Consider the following 19,127-nt stretch of genomic DNA (forward strand, 5'->3'; position numbering starts at 1 on the left):
AGCCTCTTCCCCGTTCCTCTAATCGAGGAGGAGGGTGTGCCCACAAGCTCCGCCCTTTTGTGGACCCGGAGCAGAGCCGTACACATGCACAAATTATACTGCAGGTAAGTAGCAATTGGGGGCCCCTTGCTATCCAGAGCCCTGGGGCAAATGCCCCATTTGCTCCATTGTTAATCTGTCCCTTGCCCTGGTACTTATACCAAGGCACTATCCCTTTAAAACCTGGACAATGGTTACATATTGCTACATTTTGTTACTTTAATTAAAGGTATCTGATCATCATTTTCTACATACTAAGATGCAAGGAGAAGTGTCAAATTATACTCCCATAGAAAACCACTTACAATATGCTAGTACATTAAATTAAATACATCATAGGGATATTAAAGGGTTTAAGTAATCTAGCCTGTAATACATTATTCATTAATTATCTGTAATAATAACCTGTAATAAATATATATTTTATTAATTTGAGTTAAAATGTTTCATTGTTTAATGTGTGAAAGCTCTATGGACCTCCTCTTCTAGTGTATTAAATCATATCGTACCACAGTCAAACTGTGTGTAAGCTAATGTATTGTACCTTTCCCTTTTGTTATACTACAAACTGTAAAGCTCTAGGTACATTTGTTAGTGCTAAATAGATAAAATATACATATTTAAATACAAAAGTACTGTATTACATTGTTTTACCTTGACATGAAAATAGTAGATATAATTACAAAGGGGTTAATGATTAAATCCTAAGCAGCGCTGTCAATGCATAACTTAAAGTGGCACTTTAGCCTTTAATGCATATGATAGCTGAGTGTTCCCTTTACATTTTTATGTTGTCTCGCTTGCAAATGCATGGGGAGTTTTCAATAAAATCTCCCATATGCATTTGCCTGTTTTAAGGTGCATTACCTACTTAATTTTCTTCCCAGGACACCATGCCTCTCAAATAAAACCCTTCTTTTCCACTTAAATGGCAAATGTTGCAAACTCTGATCCTTTATATAGCCATCTTCTTGCTGACCTACATGTGTTGGGAAATCAAGCTTCTTAATTTTTGGCAAACTGCGTGAAAGGAATGTGCAAGGTTTGCAATATTAAGTGCAAGGGGGCTTGAGGATAGAGTTAATATCCTTACATAATAAATGATACTGTCAAGGAAGAAGAATTACCTGGACAAAAGTTTTCTGATGTGGGGATCTGTAATAGAGATGCCTATTTTATCTAGGAGAAGGGAGAAGAAATTCTATCTTCAGTTTATGGTGGCCAAAAACTGATGGTTCCCCCAAAAATATGTTTATATGTTTAAATATCCCAAAGCTTTATTCACAAAATATCGCATATGTTATTAACAGCTGTCTTTTTATGTATATATCAGAGTAATGATGACCCTAAGATATATACCAAATGTGATGATAACAGATGTGCAGGCTCATCTTTTGGCTTTCTTTGAGGGTTGTCATCAGGACCTACGGAAGCTGTATGTAAATGATACATTGAAATAAACAAAGATGAGAAAGTTCAGATCTAGAATCCAGCAATTTAGGCATACAATTCTTTATTAGAAATATCCCATATATGGAATACATTATCCTATCTAAAATGCTAATGCAACTATTTATATATAGCTTATATTTATATATTACTAATGATTTATAAGGAAACAAAGATCAGATTTGACTCAGGAACCAAAATCTTAGTCATATTATTGACAAAAAAATGTTAACACTTTGTGTGCAATGCTCTGCCTGTTCATCAACGGTAAACCCATGATTTCTGTTCAGCTCTCTGTTTCTATGAAACTTTAACAAACATGTTGTGATCTAACACATTATTATTTTTAGGTGCAGCAATATTATTATTATTATTATTTATAGAAGCTTATTTTCAATAGGGTCTCTGGATTCAAGCCAACACGATTCAATAAATATGATCTATGTTGAAAAATGTGTGGGGTTTTTTTTTAGGCAAATAAAAATACAAATTTATTGTGTATTTTATGTATTTGTAACTTCTTGATAACTGTTGTGTTGATATATAATCCCAATGTTGACATCGTTTTTGCAATAAATGTAATCATTGATTGCTTTCTAGAAAGCTTCTGAAGTTTTTAAATTGATGGATGATTAATATTACTTGCACACTTATAGGCTCCTATGGATTCCAAGTACTGTGTTCAACTTTTGCCTGTAACCAATAAGGTTTCATATTAAGTATATTAATACAACTTAACACTAATTTGTTAAGTTATTATTTTCTTGTTAGTTAATCTTTTTTCTGATGAATGGCTATAAATCATTTTCAGCCTCTGAATATACTGACACTGTACTTTGTTCACTGAGCCCTGGTTCCCATGCCATAGCTTGATGTTTTACAGTTATATTGGCATGATAACAGTTAAATGCGTAGGCTTAAGTTGCTGTTCAAGCAGAGAAAGCATACATATAATGAGTTTCTTAATTTAATATTGTCAGTGTCAGATAAGGAAGAATAGAAAGGAATAAAGGGAAAAAGAGCAAGGGAGTTGCTGTAAGCCTCTTCTTATACAATAAACTATATACCGTATTGGCTCGGATATAGGCCGCCCCCGTATATAGGCCGCACCCTAAAAGTTTGGTGCTTTTTTAAAGAAAAAGTTTTTTTCTTTAAAAAAACACCAAAAAAACATGCTGCCACTCTGTCTCCCCCCCCGAGATATGCTGCCACTCTGTCTCTCCCCCCCGAGATATGCTGCCAGTGTCCTCCCCCCCGAGATATGCTGCCACTGTCCTCCTCCCCCCTCGAGATATGCTGCCACTGTCCTCCTCCTCCCCCCCCGAGATATGCTGCCACTCTGCCCCCCCCGACTTACCAGAGGAGACTCCCGGGTGTCTTGCGGGGCCGGCGGGGGACATCTACGCAATACACGTACACAACTTCCGGTGCCGGCACTCAGCTGATGTGCCGGCACCAGAAGTTGTATACGCGTATTGCGTGGATGTCCCCCGCCGGCCCCGCAAGACACCGGGGAGTCTCCTCTGGTAAGTCTTGGGGGCAGAGGTAAAACGCATCCTGCGGACGGTCACCGGTGACCATCCGCACGATGCGCTTAGACAACCTCCCGTGCCGGCACCCCCCCCTGTGGAAAGTGCTGGCAGGGGAGGCTGTCTAAGCGTATCGGGGAGTAGGATGCAGGTCCCCTGCACCGCTGCGGGGGATCTGTATCCTAACCCTGCCCGGTGCCCGGGACTGCATGTCCCGGGCGTCGGGCACTAGACCCCGAATATAGGCCGCACCCCCACTTTAAAGACTTAAAGTGGGGGGAAAAAGTGCGGCCTATATTCGAGCCAATACGGTATTTAATTGTGTGCGAGAGAGACAGTTGATGAGGGAGACAAGAAAGAGGTGCTGATAGAGATAAAATAACCTGGGCTGTTGGAAGAAGCAGGTACACAATCTAATTAGAGAAAAAAGGAAGAATGTAATCCTTTCCCATACCGGTCCTAAAATGAAGAAAAGCATATAAAACTGCATTTTATAGAGATGACATGTGTCTCTCTCTGCACAAACCAAGACTTGGAAAACTGATATCTATATTACCGTATTTGCTCGATTATAAGATGACCCTGATTATAAGACGAACCCCCAAAATCTGAATATTAATTTAGGAAAAAAAGAAAAAGCCTGAATATAAGACGACCCTATAGGAAAAAAGTTTTACCAGTAAATGTTAATTCATGTAAACTATTACATTTTTTAATAAAAGCTATGATTGAGAAAAAAAAAATTTTGTTTTTATTTCCTTGTATTTTCCAACTTGCCCCCAGTTATGCACATCTGCCCCCAGGCTTGCCACTCCAATATGGCACTGTGGCCCATGATATGCCTTTTAACCCTCTATATGCCACTGTGCCCCATGATATGCCTTTTAACCCCCTATGTGCCACTCTGCCTCAAGAAATGCCTTATACCCCTATATCCCATTCTGGCATTTAGGGGGTTAAAAGGCATATTATGAGGCGGAGTGGCATATAGGGAGGTATAAGGCATTTCAGGAGGCACAGTGGCGTATAGAGGGTTAAAAGGCATTTCTGGAGGCAGAGTGGCATTTAGGGGGTTAAAAGGCATTGTATAGAGCACTCTGCCTCCAGAAATGCCTTATACCCCTATATGCCACTCTGGCATTTAGGGGGTTAAAAGGCATATTATGGGGCAGAGTGGCATATAGGGAGGTATAAGGCATTTCAGGAGGCAGAGTGGCGTTAAGGGGGTTAAAAGGCATTTCACAGAGCACTCTGCCTCCAGAAATGCCCTATGCCCCCATTTAACACCCCCCCCCACACACACACACACACTTACCGGTGCTTCCAATTTCCTGTTGTATTGCCGGGGCAGGGGGTTGACGTCTACGCGATTCGCTGCAGCCGGAAGGAGGTGGAGTTGGCAGCGGGGGTTTGTCTGTGTCCATCGCGCAGACCTTCCCCGGCTGTCAGAGATCAGAGTTCCCTGCACCAGTGCGGCACCGGCACCGGTGCGGGGAACTCTGATCTCTGACAGTCGGGGAAGGTCTGCGCGATGGACGCAGACAACCCCCACTGCTAGCCACACATCCTTCCGGCTGCAGCGAATCGCGTAGACGTCAACCCGCTGCCCCGGAAATACAGCAGGAAATTGGAAGCACCGTTAAGTGTGTGTGGGGTGGATAGTGTTAAATGGGGGGGGGACAGAAGGATCCAGGTCCCCTGCAGCGGTGCGGGGGATCTGGATCTTAGTCTCATAGTCAGACCTCTGTTTGAGGTCTGATTATAAGACGACCCCGATTAGAAGACGAGGGGTATTTTTCAGAGCATTGGCTCTGAAAAAAACCTCGTCTTATAATCGAGCAAATACGGTAATTTACATATCAAGTGGTCCCCTGTTCCCTATCCCCAAACTGCACAGTCTGGGGTAAAACACACACTCACTAGTATTCCTGGATTTATTGATTTTCAAAATTAACAAACCTTAAAGGAATATTCTTTATATACGGTTTTAAATTAATTAAATGTTAGATTTTATTTTTAATTTACACTGAAAAGTGCAAAACCCACTTCATGTCTTAATTTACAGCATCTACTGTGGCATCTATCTCCTAAGCAATTTGTCATTTGATGTACATTAATACCCTTTTATTGTATGATGTCAAGCAAGCCCTGCATCCCTCACTTTTGTACTGAGTCATTCATTCTGATGTTATTTGTCAGACTCAATCAACTCAATGTAATTCAGTACACAGTATACATTAATGCTGGGATCTATCTTAACTAAAGTATTTTGAAATATACTGTGATGGGTTTCTAACGTTACTATGCAGAAGTTGATTCTGTGGGAGAAAATCTGTGCAAATGTAACCACAGTTTTTCACCAAAGCCGTCATAAACTAGTTGCACAAATGCCAACATACAAGAGAAAGATATCTGTTTAAAGGGAAACTTAAAGGAAAATTAAAATTTTAACAACTTCTTAATTGGTGACGGACTAAGACGTTGGTTGCTTGGTCAGAGCCTGATGGACTGGCACTGAAGGCAACAGAGGCCTCTAGGGTTGCCTGATCTCCAGTTTTTGGACTTAACAGGCCAGTACTAGAAATGTCTTTCCAGTTCAAAGTCAAATGTAGGACTGAACATTACAAATTCCTGCTATAAAGGGAGGCTGTGGAGCAAAACCTGGGGAGTGTGTTACTAGCAGCCATCTTTCACATGGTCATGAGGGGACTGTGCTGGACATCAGGGCCATATCCAGACCCAAACACTTTGGAGACAGTGTCGGTCGAGATGTCCACAGCCTCCCTATATGATAGTTTAGAACATGTGAAGGAAAATCAACTTTTCTGAGAAACATAAACAGTGGCAAAGTCGCAAAGTGTCATGATCCTACCCAGGCTGCGGAGCTGCATATCTCACTCTTGTTTCAGTTTCCCTGTTTTGCTTGAATCCATTCCTGGATTTCCTTTTGCTCTGTTCTGATCTCCCATTCCTTGTTTCTGCTTCAGCTCTTTGCTTTTGCTTTGTATCCTTTATAAGGTGTGCCCCTCCCGTGTGTTCTGTTTGTCTCAGTCTGCAGTCTAAAGGTATGTCTCAGTGCTATGTGTTTGGTTTACATGTATAGTTTGTTTCGTACCTCTGTCAGCAGGGATTAGCGTTAGGACCCACCGTCATTGGAGTACTTTGGCGTAGTGGTGGGCTAAGCATGCTATGGCCATAAGATGTGACGGAATCTCCAATAGTTATCAAACAGTCCTAGGCTAGTTTCTGTATTTTTGTGTATCAGTCTGTCCCGTATCCCCGGTAGAGGGGTGTCCTGTCCTGTTCATGTCTTGTTCCTTGTAGTGCCCTGTATCATATATCTTGTCTATTATGTTTCTTGCCTGGTCTCCCTATCCCTTGCTTGTTATGTTTCTTCTATAACCTCTGCTTAGCTTCCACACTCCCAGCCTGCAGCATCCTGCACATGAGTCTTGTGTAATGTCTCATGCCTGTTCCAGGGAGCCTTCAGGATTTAACTTCGTTCTGGACTACATCCGCTGCTATATCTGGGCGCTGGTGTGTGGCTGCACAACCCTAGATGCTCATCACCCGTGTGAGTGCAGTCGTCCCGCACCAGGCCCAGTCCTGAGACTCCGCTACGGCATACTGAACTCCTGAACTCCATCTTTGGGCGCGCTGGGTCATTACAGTCGTCTGTATGGACCCAGTTTCCTAACACAAAGTCACAAAGTCTCTGACACTGTTTGAAATACAAATGAGATCCCACAGACAATAATAAGACTATACATGGTCAGGTCAAACAACTTCTGGAGACCTTCCTGTTGGAAAGAGCACAACAATCAAACTCCTGGCAAGAACAAATTGTAGAAGATTCTCCCTCAAATTCTGCATTTCTCGCAAAGGGGTTTAGTGAGTGGTCGTCACCTGGTCGTTGAGATCAAATCTGCAATAGCGGCAGTCTGGACTGCCTCTAGGCACAAATCTAGATATTCCTCGGCTTTAGTTAGCCTGAATGCGGAGAAGGCTTTTGACCAGGTGGCATGCCCATACTTGGAAACGCTGCTCAATTTTCAGTATTTTGGGGGCCATTTTCTAAATGTTTTTGTAAATGTTATATCACATACGACTCAGATCAAGATCAATTGCTTGGTTTCAGAGAAAATAACTATGAGAAGGGGTGTTCTGGAGATATACCCACTCTCCCCTCTATTATTTCAACTGGTGCTAGATTAGCTAATTACAATCATATATAACTTCACTGGATTCTGGGGCATAGGTGAGGAGGGTTCCTTGTTTAAGGTGCGCTCTGAAGATGGGGAAAGGTAACAGGGATTGGTGCTAATTTTGATAAGACTTTTTTTTTTAGATAGGGCAATAGTGCCACTGGGTCTAGCTTGGGTATAAACATCCCTAAGAACTCACCAAAAACAAAACAAGAAAAAATTTAATAGCTGTAAAACCCTACACCAGACTTTTTTGGGAAGAGCTGCACTCATTGCGATGATAAGCTTCTCTAAACTCCATTGCCAAATTCAAATGCTCCCCATCCTGCTTAGAAACAGTAGTAAGATATCGAGCTCCTGCTTTTTTAGATCAATATGGAAAAATGTGAGAGTCAGAATCAGCTAATCCAAGGCTAAATGTCCCATTACCAGTCGACTATAACTTGACAGTACTGGCAAAGTATGCAATTGACTGGATAAATTCTACTAGTATACACTGACATTAACTTTTACCAATCGGCTAGTTCTGGACTACAATCTCTGTTACATACCCCAAGATACACTTTGGCAGAAGAGGCGATCTCAAATCCTGTCACGCATGGAGGCAGTACCTTTTGGTGTTTGGATATGGAACCCAATGGCATAAACCAGATAAAGGTACTGAAAGACTGAAACATCTAAACAGAAGAAGTAGGCAAGCCATAGTCAGGAATAGTTCCGAGGTTGAGGCAGGCACAAGGTAAGGGGTCCATAGGAGCCCCGAAGTCTGGTAACTAGGAAGTCTGGTAGAAGATCAAGGGAACAGGAGCAGGAACAGGAACAGGAACCGAGACAAAAACAGGAATAAGAATGCTCGGATATCTTCTGCATAAAGAATAACCTAGCACTGAAGGCATGGTGTTTTGGGTTTTTATGCTTCCTGATATCCCAGTCATGCCTCTGTTACCAGGGAAGCGAAGGGTGGAGCAGCAGCACACAGAATATCATTGGAGAAGGAGATTACCGGACGCTGTGATGTCCGTGGGAGCGTGTCTTCCTCAGGCATCTCTACTTTCTTTAATGGTGTACTTGCGTCCGCCATATTGGATGGTGGAAAGCAAGTTTTGGCTTGTGGAACTAATTTTGTGTGGTGGAATGCATGGTCGAATAGATGGTGGAACGCACGTGTCTGCCATCTTGGGAGGTAGATCGCACGTCTGCTGCTTCAAAGGACCCATGGCTGTCGGAATTCGGCATGGAGACCATCCGGCCCTTTTAGAATTTTTACATGTCTGTTACAAAATGAGTCAAAAAGAAATCCAAGGTCTATAATATAGCACACTGGGCCGGCTTTGTGCTCTCCTGCATCAGGGAACATTGGGGTGGAGGGTCACAAGGTGCTGATGATTGTATGTTTAAATATATATATATATATATATATATATATATATATATATATATATATAGATCCACACACAGTATATATACTTCTGGATACATTGCTACGTAATATAAATATTATATATAATAATGATCCTAAAGTGGAACCTGTCATCTACACTTTGGCAATCTTCCCTTAATAAGTGACCTATTTTCTCTCTTGGTAGAATTAAATTGGTATTGCAAATATTACAAACAGTTTGCTGTTGATAATAGTCTGTGCTGCTGGGTTACAGTATTTATCATTGGTTTACTGAAGTGGAGTGTTCCTAAATACAGTAAATAAATCATTCTGTCAATGCAAAATGAAACATAAAACCATAGATTTATATAGTGAAGCCATTATTTCGTATGTATAAAGCATCAAGACAAGAGAAAAGAGGAGGCGCTAACTTGGGTGGCTAAAAGAAGGTTTCGTTGACACCAAGCAGTAAATCTCAGGGGGTTCCAGTGGATCTGAACATCCTGTACTTGTTGTCATATAGGATGGAACAAGCAGTTTGTTCTGTTTATTATGTTCTAATTACACGTGTAGTGGAAACTTTACAGTGTATTGCTTAATCCTAGCTGGTCCTAAATGCAAGTAATTCATACGCCATTTCTCCGTGCTTATTAGCTAGATGTCTTCTGCTGTATCTTATCATACTTATAGGCTGTGTTTTCAGAACACATACAGTCAGGAATCCCTAAGCATCGTAGAACAGGTAAGCACAGCAAGCAATAAGGCACTTTTAGCCAATAGGGCCACTACTGAGCTGGGATGGTGCAATAACAAGGCTTTCCTTAGGCAGCCAGCAGAATAGAGCCTCATGGGGGGATCATGGGAATAGTTGTTCTATTTCAACATACTGTTACTGCATGTTACATCTGTGCCATTGCACTAATCCCTAGGTTACACGGATTCCAGCTTAGAATGTGCTGAGGTTTGACAAGTACATGTTCTTTCCATTCAGAATATTAATGCAACATAAGGGAAAAGTCCCATGGCAGGTGAAGGCGAATATCTAATGTTCCTTTAGAACTGCATCATAATGGAGAGCTCAAAAATGCTTTGTTGGGTGGAAAAATATTACTATGTCAGAGTCTGCCTCGGGTAAGTCACAGAGAAGCTTTGTATTAATACATAGAATAATTCTGACAGTGTGGACACCACAAGAGCATTACTCTAAATGAGGAGGGGGCTGACACAATATTTAAATATCATACTTATATAGTAAATACAAGACTTACAGCATAGAATGGAAGCTAATTTACTGTAGTATGATTACCATAACAGATAAGAAGGGGTTAATACCCTTTCCATTCCATGTATATTAAAGGGGATCTGTTGCCAAAAGTAAACTCCCCATAACCCGTACTTTTTGTTTTTCAGTCACAGTGAATGTTTTGGATAGATTTTATTTAATAGTTGTCATTATCTGTATAATTTTCTTCTTTGTACAGTGCTGCGGAATCTGTCAGCGCTTTATAAATAAAGTATAATAATAATAGTTTACCTCAGTCTACTCTGTATATAGAATAATTGCCTGTCCTTACACAGGCTGCATGAAACAATCAACAACAATCAGCAACTTAACCAGGGAGAGATAACTGTACGTGGCGATATCCAGGCTTCAGCTACCTGGAGCCTTACCTCTTCAGGATGTGGGTGGGCGGGTCTACTGGCATCAGTGGGAGGTCCCCTGAACATGATAGGAGGAAAAGTGTGTGGGGAGTGCCTAGATACCACTCCCCCAATGCAGAGATTCTCTGCGTTAACCCGGGGGCAAAACCTGGAGCGTTCCAAAGTATGGACATAACTTAATGGGGAGTAATCATCAAGTAGTTGGTGGAAAAGCAAGTTAAAGGCCAAACAGCCAATCACTGGCAGGAAAGCGCTCCCATTCAAATCAGCACTGATGACTCAAGGTGAGTTCTGGTGCATGCACACTACTGAGACAGAGATTTATTAGATGTAAAGCAGGGGGCAGGGAAAAACACCAAACGTATATAGAAGAGAGGATTCTGATCCATGCATTTCGATGCAATAAAAACAAGCTTAAATTTAAGGTAACACTCAGCTGCCATATGCCAAATGCATTTTAGTGCATATGATGGCTGCAATCAGGGACTTAAATTAAAACATCGGGGTTTTGTTTTTAAACTTTATTTAACATCCTTCATGTTTATTTAACATGAAGGATGTTAAATAAAGTTTAAAAAAAACCCCGATGTTTTAATTTGAGGGGCGCCGAGCGGTTGCTTGTGAAGTTTTCAGCGACTGCTCGGCGCCCCTCACTCTCCGTGACCCCGGAAGACTCCCACCGCAGGACTCCGGCAACAAGGTAAATGAGGATAATGAGAAGTAGGGAGAGAGGGTAGATATAAGGGGCAGGGGTGGGGATAGTGAGAAGGGGCAGAGGGGGGGAGGTAGTGAGAACAGGGCACCAGAGGAGTAGTCCGCACAGGGCGCCAGAACACTTAAGGCCGGCTCTGGCTGCAATATGCATTAATGATGAATGCATACACTTTAGAAGGAGGTTTCTAATACACACGTATTGCTTATTTTACTACGTAAACGTCACTTCATAGGTTTAGTGTACAGAACTATATTTGGGAAACTGGCATATCCATGTTCATTCTCGCGTTTAGGTAATTTAGATAAATATCATAGGATGGTTTGCATCACAAATAACCCTGCCTTTATGATATAAGTGCACATCGAACCATGTAGATGTTATTATTCACTGCCGCAAAGTGTTAAAGTTCTAATATAACACCCAACAGTGCAATTCAGAATGACTAAATCCCCCTCAGCAAAACAAACCCATTGAAAAAAAACCTACTGCTTTAAAACAAATACATCAATCATTTAGGGATTTTCTTTGGCAAACAAACATGTTTTAGTACGGTATCATTTATACGCCATCTCGTGTCTGGTTTATGACCGGATTAGGTGCAGAACGGATAGAAAGTCTCAGGAGGTCCTGATCAGTGGGGAAGATATTTCATTATATTATCAACTAAGGTCAAAGAGATTGTGGAGACATAACTGGATATTAAAAATGAACAGTGTGCTACAATGGTTTTTTTTTTATATAGAAAATGATGAAAATATTTAATATTGCAAGAATATATATTTTAATTCCCCTTTGTGTATTAACACACCAGTATCACTATTTGTTTATTTTTTAAAAACCCTAACAATTTAAGTTCCATTAACCATTCAAATACATTGGTTCAGGTGCCTGTCCGCACTTATAATGTAATACAACAAAGCCAAAATATCTACGTTGCATTAAGCTCATTCAGTGATGCAATACAATCTGCATTTTCGGTTATCACGTTGTTCTTCACTAAGGGCCATGTTTAGCCCTGAAGTTATATTTTTCATCTTAGGGTATCTAATTTGGTGTTTGAACGTTTAAGTTGACCCTACTTTTACGTTTACAACCTCACACCCCGGCATTTACCTTTGAAAACCATTTGTAATTTCCTTGCGTTGCGCGGCTTTCACAAATTTTGGGCAACTGAAACATTAAAAGTCAATCCCTGTGAGACCTTTCCTGGTTACAAGTGGCAAAAGGATTGTCAGGACTCATAGTTCCCCAATTTCTGACATCATTCAGAGCCGCAGTATACCGTAGATCACTGCCATGGATATGGTCATTCCATGGTCTAGCAAGGGCCAAGATGAAAAAATGTTAATGATTAAGTAATTAATTATACCTCTTGCTGCAACCAACTTATATTAAGGTGAACCAACCATGTGTTAGAAGGCTCAGGGCCTATGAAGGCAAAACTACCATCTAAAACTACTGGACTGATTATTGAGTAATGAAATCAATTGTTTCCAATGGCAGTTTTACATTAATAGGCTCTTAGCTATAAAAGAAAAAAAACCCATGAGCTCAGAACACGTGGCAAAACCCTGTGGCAGTCTTCAAAGGACCCCAATGGTACTGCCATTAAGCGTTTAAGTCATCACAGTTTATAGCGCTATAGATGCATGATTATCGCAAACAAATAGGCAAGTGTACATTTCCCTGCCTTGAAAATAAATCAGCATAATAGTCCCAGATGCTCCAGTAAGTGATCTCTTCCTGATACACATGAATGGTTTAAAAGAATATTACAACCAACAAAAAAAATCAATCCCTACTGCAAATTAATGTACCCTGGCATGAGGTCTGCTGTTTTCTTATCCATAACGCTGCATTGCTTCTATTTAACCTCAAGCTATATGTCTAACATGCACTTAGAATGTGTTCCTATGAATCGTATGACATTAAACCATATGTAACCACACCAGTATGACAAACCAGTGTATATATATGTTCATTTAGAAAAAAAATCTCAATTATCATTATTTATTGTTTTATATAGCACCATCATATTCCGTAGCGCTGTACAATCTCAATCTGGATCACAAGCCATTTCTACGGCGTATTGCAAACCCTACTTTGGAATACTCATTAGTACTGCTAGCTATGTATTCTTCAAACAGTCAGGTCCCACACTTCATAAATTTTGATTATTAATGTCTTCATAATATGGGACATTTCTTTTTAAAACCACCGTATTATTGATTATTCTCTGTGCTCAGTGTTATTATGAAACCAAACTGGTAGCCAGTCAGTTGGAATAGTAGTAGAAATGTTCACAGAATTAGTTGAATCCTAATCACTGCATTGATTTCTGTTTTGTTTGTGTTGACTATTGTGTAAACTATTGTGTAAACAATTAAACATTTAAATAAAAATACCATGAAAAACATTGTACATCGCTACAGAATATGATGGCGCTATATAAAACAATAAACAATAATAAACTCAGAGTTTAATGTAATACGGATGTCGATTTTTTTTTTTTTAACCAGATATGATATGGTTATAAGCTGAAGGTCCTCTTATAATTAGATTTACAAAAACAGTGTTCTCATTACCATTAAAGAGTTCCTGGCGTAAATCAATAGCTGCATCAATTTTCCTGAGCTAGATTTTAATGGAAAAAGAGAATTTTATCATCTGTGACATTTGGAGGACTCCATAGACTGGGGAAGCCAAGGTTCAAAGGTTCAATTGTCAGGTTAACTCACTCTCACCATTTTAATAGTTGCCAAATTGTCCTCCTTATCACCACTATTTTAAAACCTATTAAATAAAAATGTCATAATTTCTAAGAAGGCCGGAGCATAGTGAATTATTTTTCATATCAAATAAGGAATCTGTTTCGTCTGCTGTTGCTGAAGAAGTAAAACAAGGGTTTATCTAACAAGGCGTGTGTAAAATATCAGTGTCTGTGGGGCTTTATTGCAATAAATCAACATTTATGGAAGAATGTGATGTTGTCCTGAAAAATCCTTAAATTTGGCAAAGTTAAAAAAAAAATCTTCCCTGGGTATACCATTAACTTAATAGTGCCCTGTAATTAGAGAATAATAAGTCAAAATAATCAGTGGAAGAACTATAGACAACTCAAACTGATCAAATGGAGGAAATCAAATACAGTATTATTACTATAACCATTTATACTAAATAGTATCTATAGCAAAGCTTTTGCCATAAACATACTTAAAACATGGAGATTAGTTTTGCTCTCCTTAGCAATCAGTTCCTCATTTTCCAATTTAGTCCTTTTAATCGCTTTTTCAAAATTGTTTTGTACTCTTATAAGTGATGCTCTGAATCCCTTGCTTTTATGTTTGAATGTCATTTTGTAATGTGTGCTTAAAGGTATTATTCCACTTGTCTTCTGTGTTCTATCCAGAAAACAATCCATCCCAGTCTACGCGTCTTGGTGAAGTAATTAAGAATTTGCTTTTCCAAATTAATCACAAATAAAAGCGTGTTACGGTCACTACTTCCCAAGGTGATCAGGATGGATACATTTTCGGAAGACAGTGGGTAGAGACATTGGAGTGAGATACTATAATAAAAAGAACAAATACGTGCCTTATTCTACAACCGGTAAAAAAACCCCACATTAATTAGCAAGCATGATAATTAGCAAAAACACTCCAGCTTGAAATTCATAGTTATCTAAAAAAAATAATATTCCTCTTTATTCCACTTCCTCTTTCTTTCTATCACATGTATTCTTCATTGTTGACACCGTCTTGCATCCATCTCAAAGGTAGTCTCTGTGAGTTCTGCTTGGCTTTTGCAGTTGCATTTAGCTTGGACACACAAGCAAATCCTGAGCTGGGGCGAATCTCCTAAGTGACATCTCTAAGTGAGGAGTTACAAGCAAAGAAGGAGAGTATATTCATTACTATTGCAAGGGGGAGCACTGTGTTTGTTTGTGTTGTGTTCAGTGTAAAGTTTTGTTGAAAAAAGCAAAAAAAAGGGGTAAGGGCTATTTCAGGTGTGTTGCTAATTAAGTAATTAAGTCTCTGTGAGTTCTGCTTGGCTTTTGCAGTTGCATTTAGCTTGGACACACAAGCGAATCCTGAGCTGGGGTGAATCTCCTAAGTGACATCTCTAAGTGAGGAGTTACAAGCAAAGAAGGAGTTAAAAAGCAAGAAGGAGGGTAAAGTATAAATCCTTGTGATTCCATATATTTATATATATATATATTGCACCTTACTGTCTGTTTTTGCCAGTTATTTGAGCTATCCCCATTGCCAAGATGTCCTCCATGTTTGACAATGCGGTCAGGTGTACATCTTGCTCAATGTATGCAATCCTTGATCAGCGCTTCGAGGGTGCATATTGCTGTGCGAGATGTGTGCGGGTTGCTCATTTGGAAGCACAAATCCTGAGTCTAGAGGAGCAACTGGCAACACTGAGATCTATTGACAACTTGGAGAGGAGTCTGCTGCTCACTGAGCAAGCTCTCTCGCAGGTAGAGGTGGGGGAGGATAGCGGGATGGAGGTACAGGACAGTCAGGCAGCTAGCTGGGTTACAGTTAGAAGGCGGGGTAGGGGAAAAAGCGCCAGGGAAGCTAGTCCTGATCTAGCACACCCCAACAAGTTTGCCCGGTTGGCAGATGAGGGGGATGTTAGTTCAGCGTTAGCAGTACTGCAGCAAGTCACTGCCTCTGACCACCAGAGGGGTGTCTGCTCCAGTAAGGAGGGAAGGAGGAGCGCAGGGCAGGCCAGACAGGTGCTGGTAGTGGGGGACTCAATTATTAGGGGGACAGACAGGGCGATCTGTCACAAAGACCGGGATCGCCGAACAGTGTGTTGTCTGCCTGGCGCTCGCGTTCGGCACATCGCGGATCGGGTTGACAGATTACTGGGGGGGGCTGGAAAAGACCCAGCAGTCATGGTGCACATTGGCACCAATGACAAAGTGAGAGGTAGGCGGAGTGTCCTTAAAAATGATTTCAGGGACTTAGGTAGCAAGCTTAAGGCAAGGACCTCCAAGGTAGTATTTTCTGAAATATTACCTGTACCACGTGCCACACCAGAGAGGCAGCGGGAGATTAGGGAGCTAAACAAGTGGCTCAGAAGCTGGTGTAGGAAGGAGGGGTTTGGGTTCATGGAGAACTGGGCCGACTTCTCTGTCGGATACAGGCTCTACGGTAGGGACGGGCTGCACCTCAATGGGGAGGGTGCAGCTGTGCTCGGGGAGAAGATGGCCAGAAGGGTGGAGGAGTGTTTAAACTAGGTAAAGGGGGGGAGGGAAACTACAATATAGAAGGGGAAGATAGTGTAGATAGAAAGCTGGGGCTTATAAATGTACCTGGGGGTGGAGCGGAGGGAGGGGTTAGAATAGTCAATAGGGATAGGCTTCATAGGGAAAAAAACCATACACCTCTAAATTGTATGCTTACTAATGCCAGAAGTCTGACCAATAAAACTGACGAACTGGAGTTAATAATGTCTGAAGAAAACTATGACATAGTGGGTATAACAGAGACATGGTTGGATGATAGCTATGACTGGGCGGTTAACATACAGGGTTATAGTCTATTCAGGAAGGATCGAAAAAAACGAAAAGGGGGAGGAGTTTGCCTTTATGTAAAGTCCAGCCTAAAGGCCACACTGCGGGAGAATATATGTGAGGGAAATGATAATGTGGAGTCATTATGGGTAGAAATATATGGAAAGAAAAATAATAAAATACTGATCGGGGTTTGCTATAAGCCACCAAATATAATGGAAGCAGCAGAAGATCAATTATTAAAGCAAATAAACAAGGCAGCAAATAACAATGAGGTGGTTATTATGGGGGACTTTAACTATCCCGACATAAACTGGGAAACAGAGACCTGTGAATCTCATAAAGGAAACCGGTTTCTGACTATAAGTAAGGATAATTATCTGTCCCAAATGGTACAGGACCCGACCAGAGGGGGCGCCCTACTGGACTTAATATTAACCAACAGACCTGACAGAGTAACTAATGTGCAGGTCAGGGGGCATCTAGGAAATAGTGATCACAATATGATACATTATAACTTGTCCTTCAATAAGGGAACTCTTAGAGGAGCCACAAGAACCATGAACTTTAGGAAGGCAAAGTTTGATCAACTAAGAGAAGCCCTTAACACTGTAAATTGGGAAAATGTCCTCAAAAACAAGAGTACAGACACTCAATGGGAGATTTTTAAGGATATCTTAAATTCTCACTGTGAAAGGTACATACCGTATGGGAATAAAAGAGTCAGGAACAAGAGAAAACCAATGTGGATAAATAAAAATGTAAAGGGGGTAATAAATGGCAAAAAAAAGGCATTTAAGCTACTAAAACAGGAAGGCAGTGAGGAAGCACTAAAAAGCTATCGGGAAAAAAATAAAATATGTAAAAATCAGATAAAAGCAGCAAAAGTGGAGACAGAAAGACTCATTGCCAAAGAGAGTAAGACAAACCCCAAAATGTTCTTTAACTATATAAATAGTAAAAAGGTTAAAAATGAAAGCGTTGGCCCCTTAAAAAGTAATGAGGGAGAAGTTATAGACGGGGATCAGGAAAAAGCTAATCTATTAAATATATTCTTCTCTGCTGTATTCACAGAGGAAAATGAAATGCCAGGTAATATACAGCAGGATGAGATAACTGCCCCAGTACATGTCGCCTGTCTAACCCAGGAAGAAGTGCAGTGCCGCCTAAAAAAAATCAAAATAGACAAATCACCAGGTCCAGATGGCATTCACCCCCGCGTTCTAAGGGAGTTAAGTAATGTAATAGACAGACCCCTATTTCTAATATTCAAGGACTCTATAGTGACAGGGTCTGTTCCCCAGGACTGGCGCATAGCAAATGTTGTGCCAATATTCAAAAAGGGGACAAAAAGTGACCCGGGGAATTATAGGCCTGTTAGTTTAACTTCTGTTGTGTGTAAACTGTTTGAGGGTTTCCTAAGAGATGCTATTTTGGAGTATCTCAATGAAAATAAGTGTATGACTCCATATCAGCATGGGTTTACAAGGGATCGGTCCTGTCAAACTAACCTGATCAGCTTTTATGAGGAGGTGAGCTCAAGACTGGATCGGGGTGAATCGCTGGATGTCGTATATCTTGATTTTTCCAAAGCATTTGATACGGTGCCACATAAAAGGCTGGTACATAAAATGAGAATGCTTGGGCTGGGGGAGAATGTGTGTATGTGGGTAAGTAACTGGCTCAGTGATAGGAAACAGAGGGTGGTTATTAATGGTACATACTCTGAGTGGGTTACTGTTGCTAGTGGGGTACCACAGGGGTCAGTTTTGGGTCCTATTCTTTTTAATATATTTATTAATGACCTTGTAGAGGGATTGTATAGTAAAGTATCAATCTTTGCAGACGATACTAAGCTCTGTAACGTGGTTAACACAATAGAGGACAGTGCACGATTACAAATGGATCTGCATAGGTTGGAGGCTTGGGCTGGGATGTGGCAGATGAGGTTCAACACAGATAAATGTAAGGTTATGCACATGGGGAAGAAAAATCCAGGCTGGGAATATGTATTAAATGGGAAAACACTGGGGACGACTGACATGGAAAAGGACTTAGGAGTTTTAGTTAACAGTAAATTTACCTGTAGCGACCAGTGTCAGGCAGCTGCTGCTAAGGCAAATAAAATCATGGGGTGCATCAAAAGGGGCATAGATGCCCACGACAAGGAAATAATTCTACCACTGTACAAATCACTAGTCAGACCACACATGGAATACTGTGTACAGTACTGGGCACCAGTGTACAAGAAAGATATAGTGGAGCTGGAGAGGGTTCAAAGACGGGCAACCAGAGTAATAAGGGGAATGGGAGGACTACAGTACCCAGAAAGATTATCAGAATTAGGGTTATTTAGTTTGGAAAAAAGACGGCTTAGGGGGGATTTAATAACTATGTATAAATATATAAGGGGACAGTACAGAGATCACTCCCAGGACCTATTTATACCCAGGACTGTATCTATAACAAGGGGACATCCTCTACGGTTGGAGGAAAGAAGGTTTCTACACCAGCACAGACGGGGGTTCTTTACAGTAAGAGCGGTGAGATTATGGAACTCTCTGCCAGAGGAAGTGGTGATGGCAAACTCAATAAAAGAGTTCAAAAGGAGCCTGGA

Source organism: Sceloporus occidentalis, unplaced genomic scaffold (assembly GCF_023333645.1).
Source record: "Sceloporus occidentalis isolate IW3139 unplaced genomic scaffold, rSceOcc1.0.p SCAF_27, whole genome shotgun sequence".
NCBI classification, from domain to species: domain Eukaryota; kingdom Metazoa; phylum Chordata; class Lepidosauria; order Squamata; family Phrynosomatidae; genus Sceloporus; species Sceloporus occidentalis.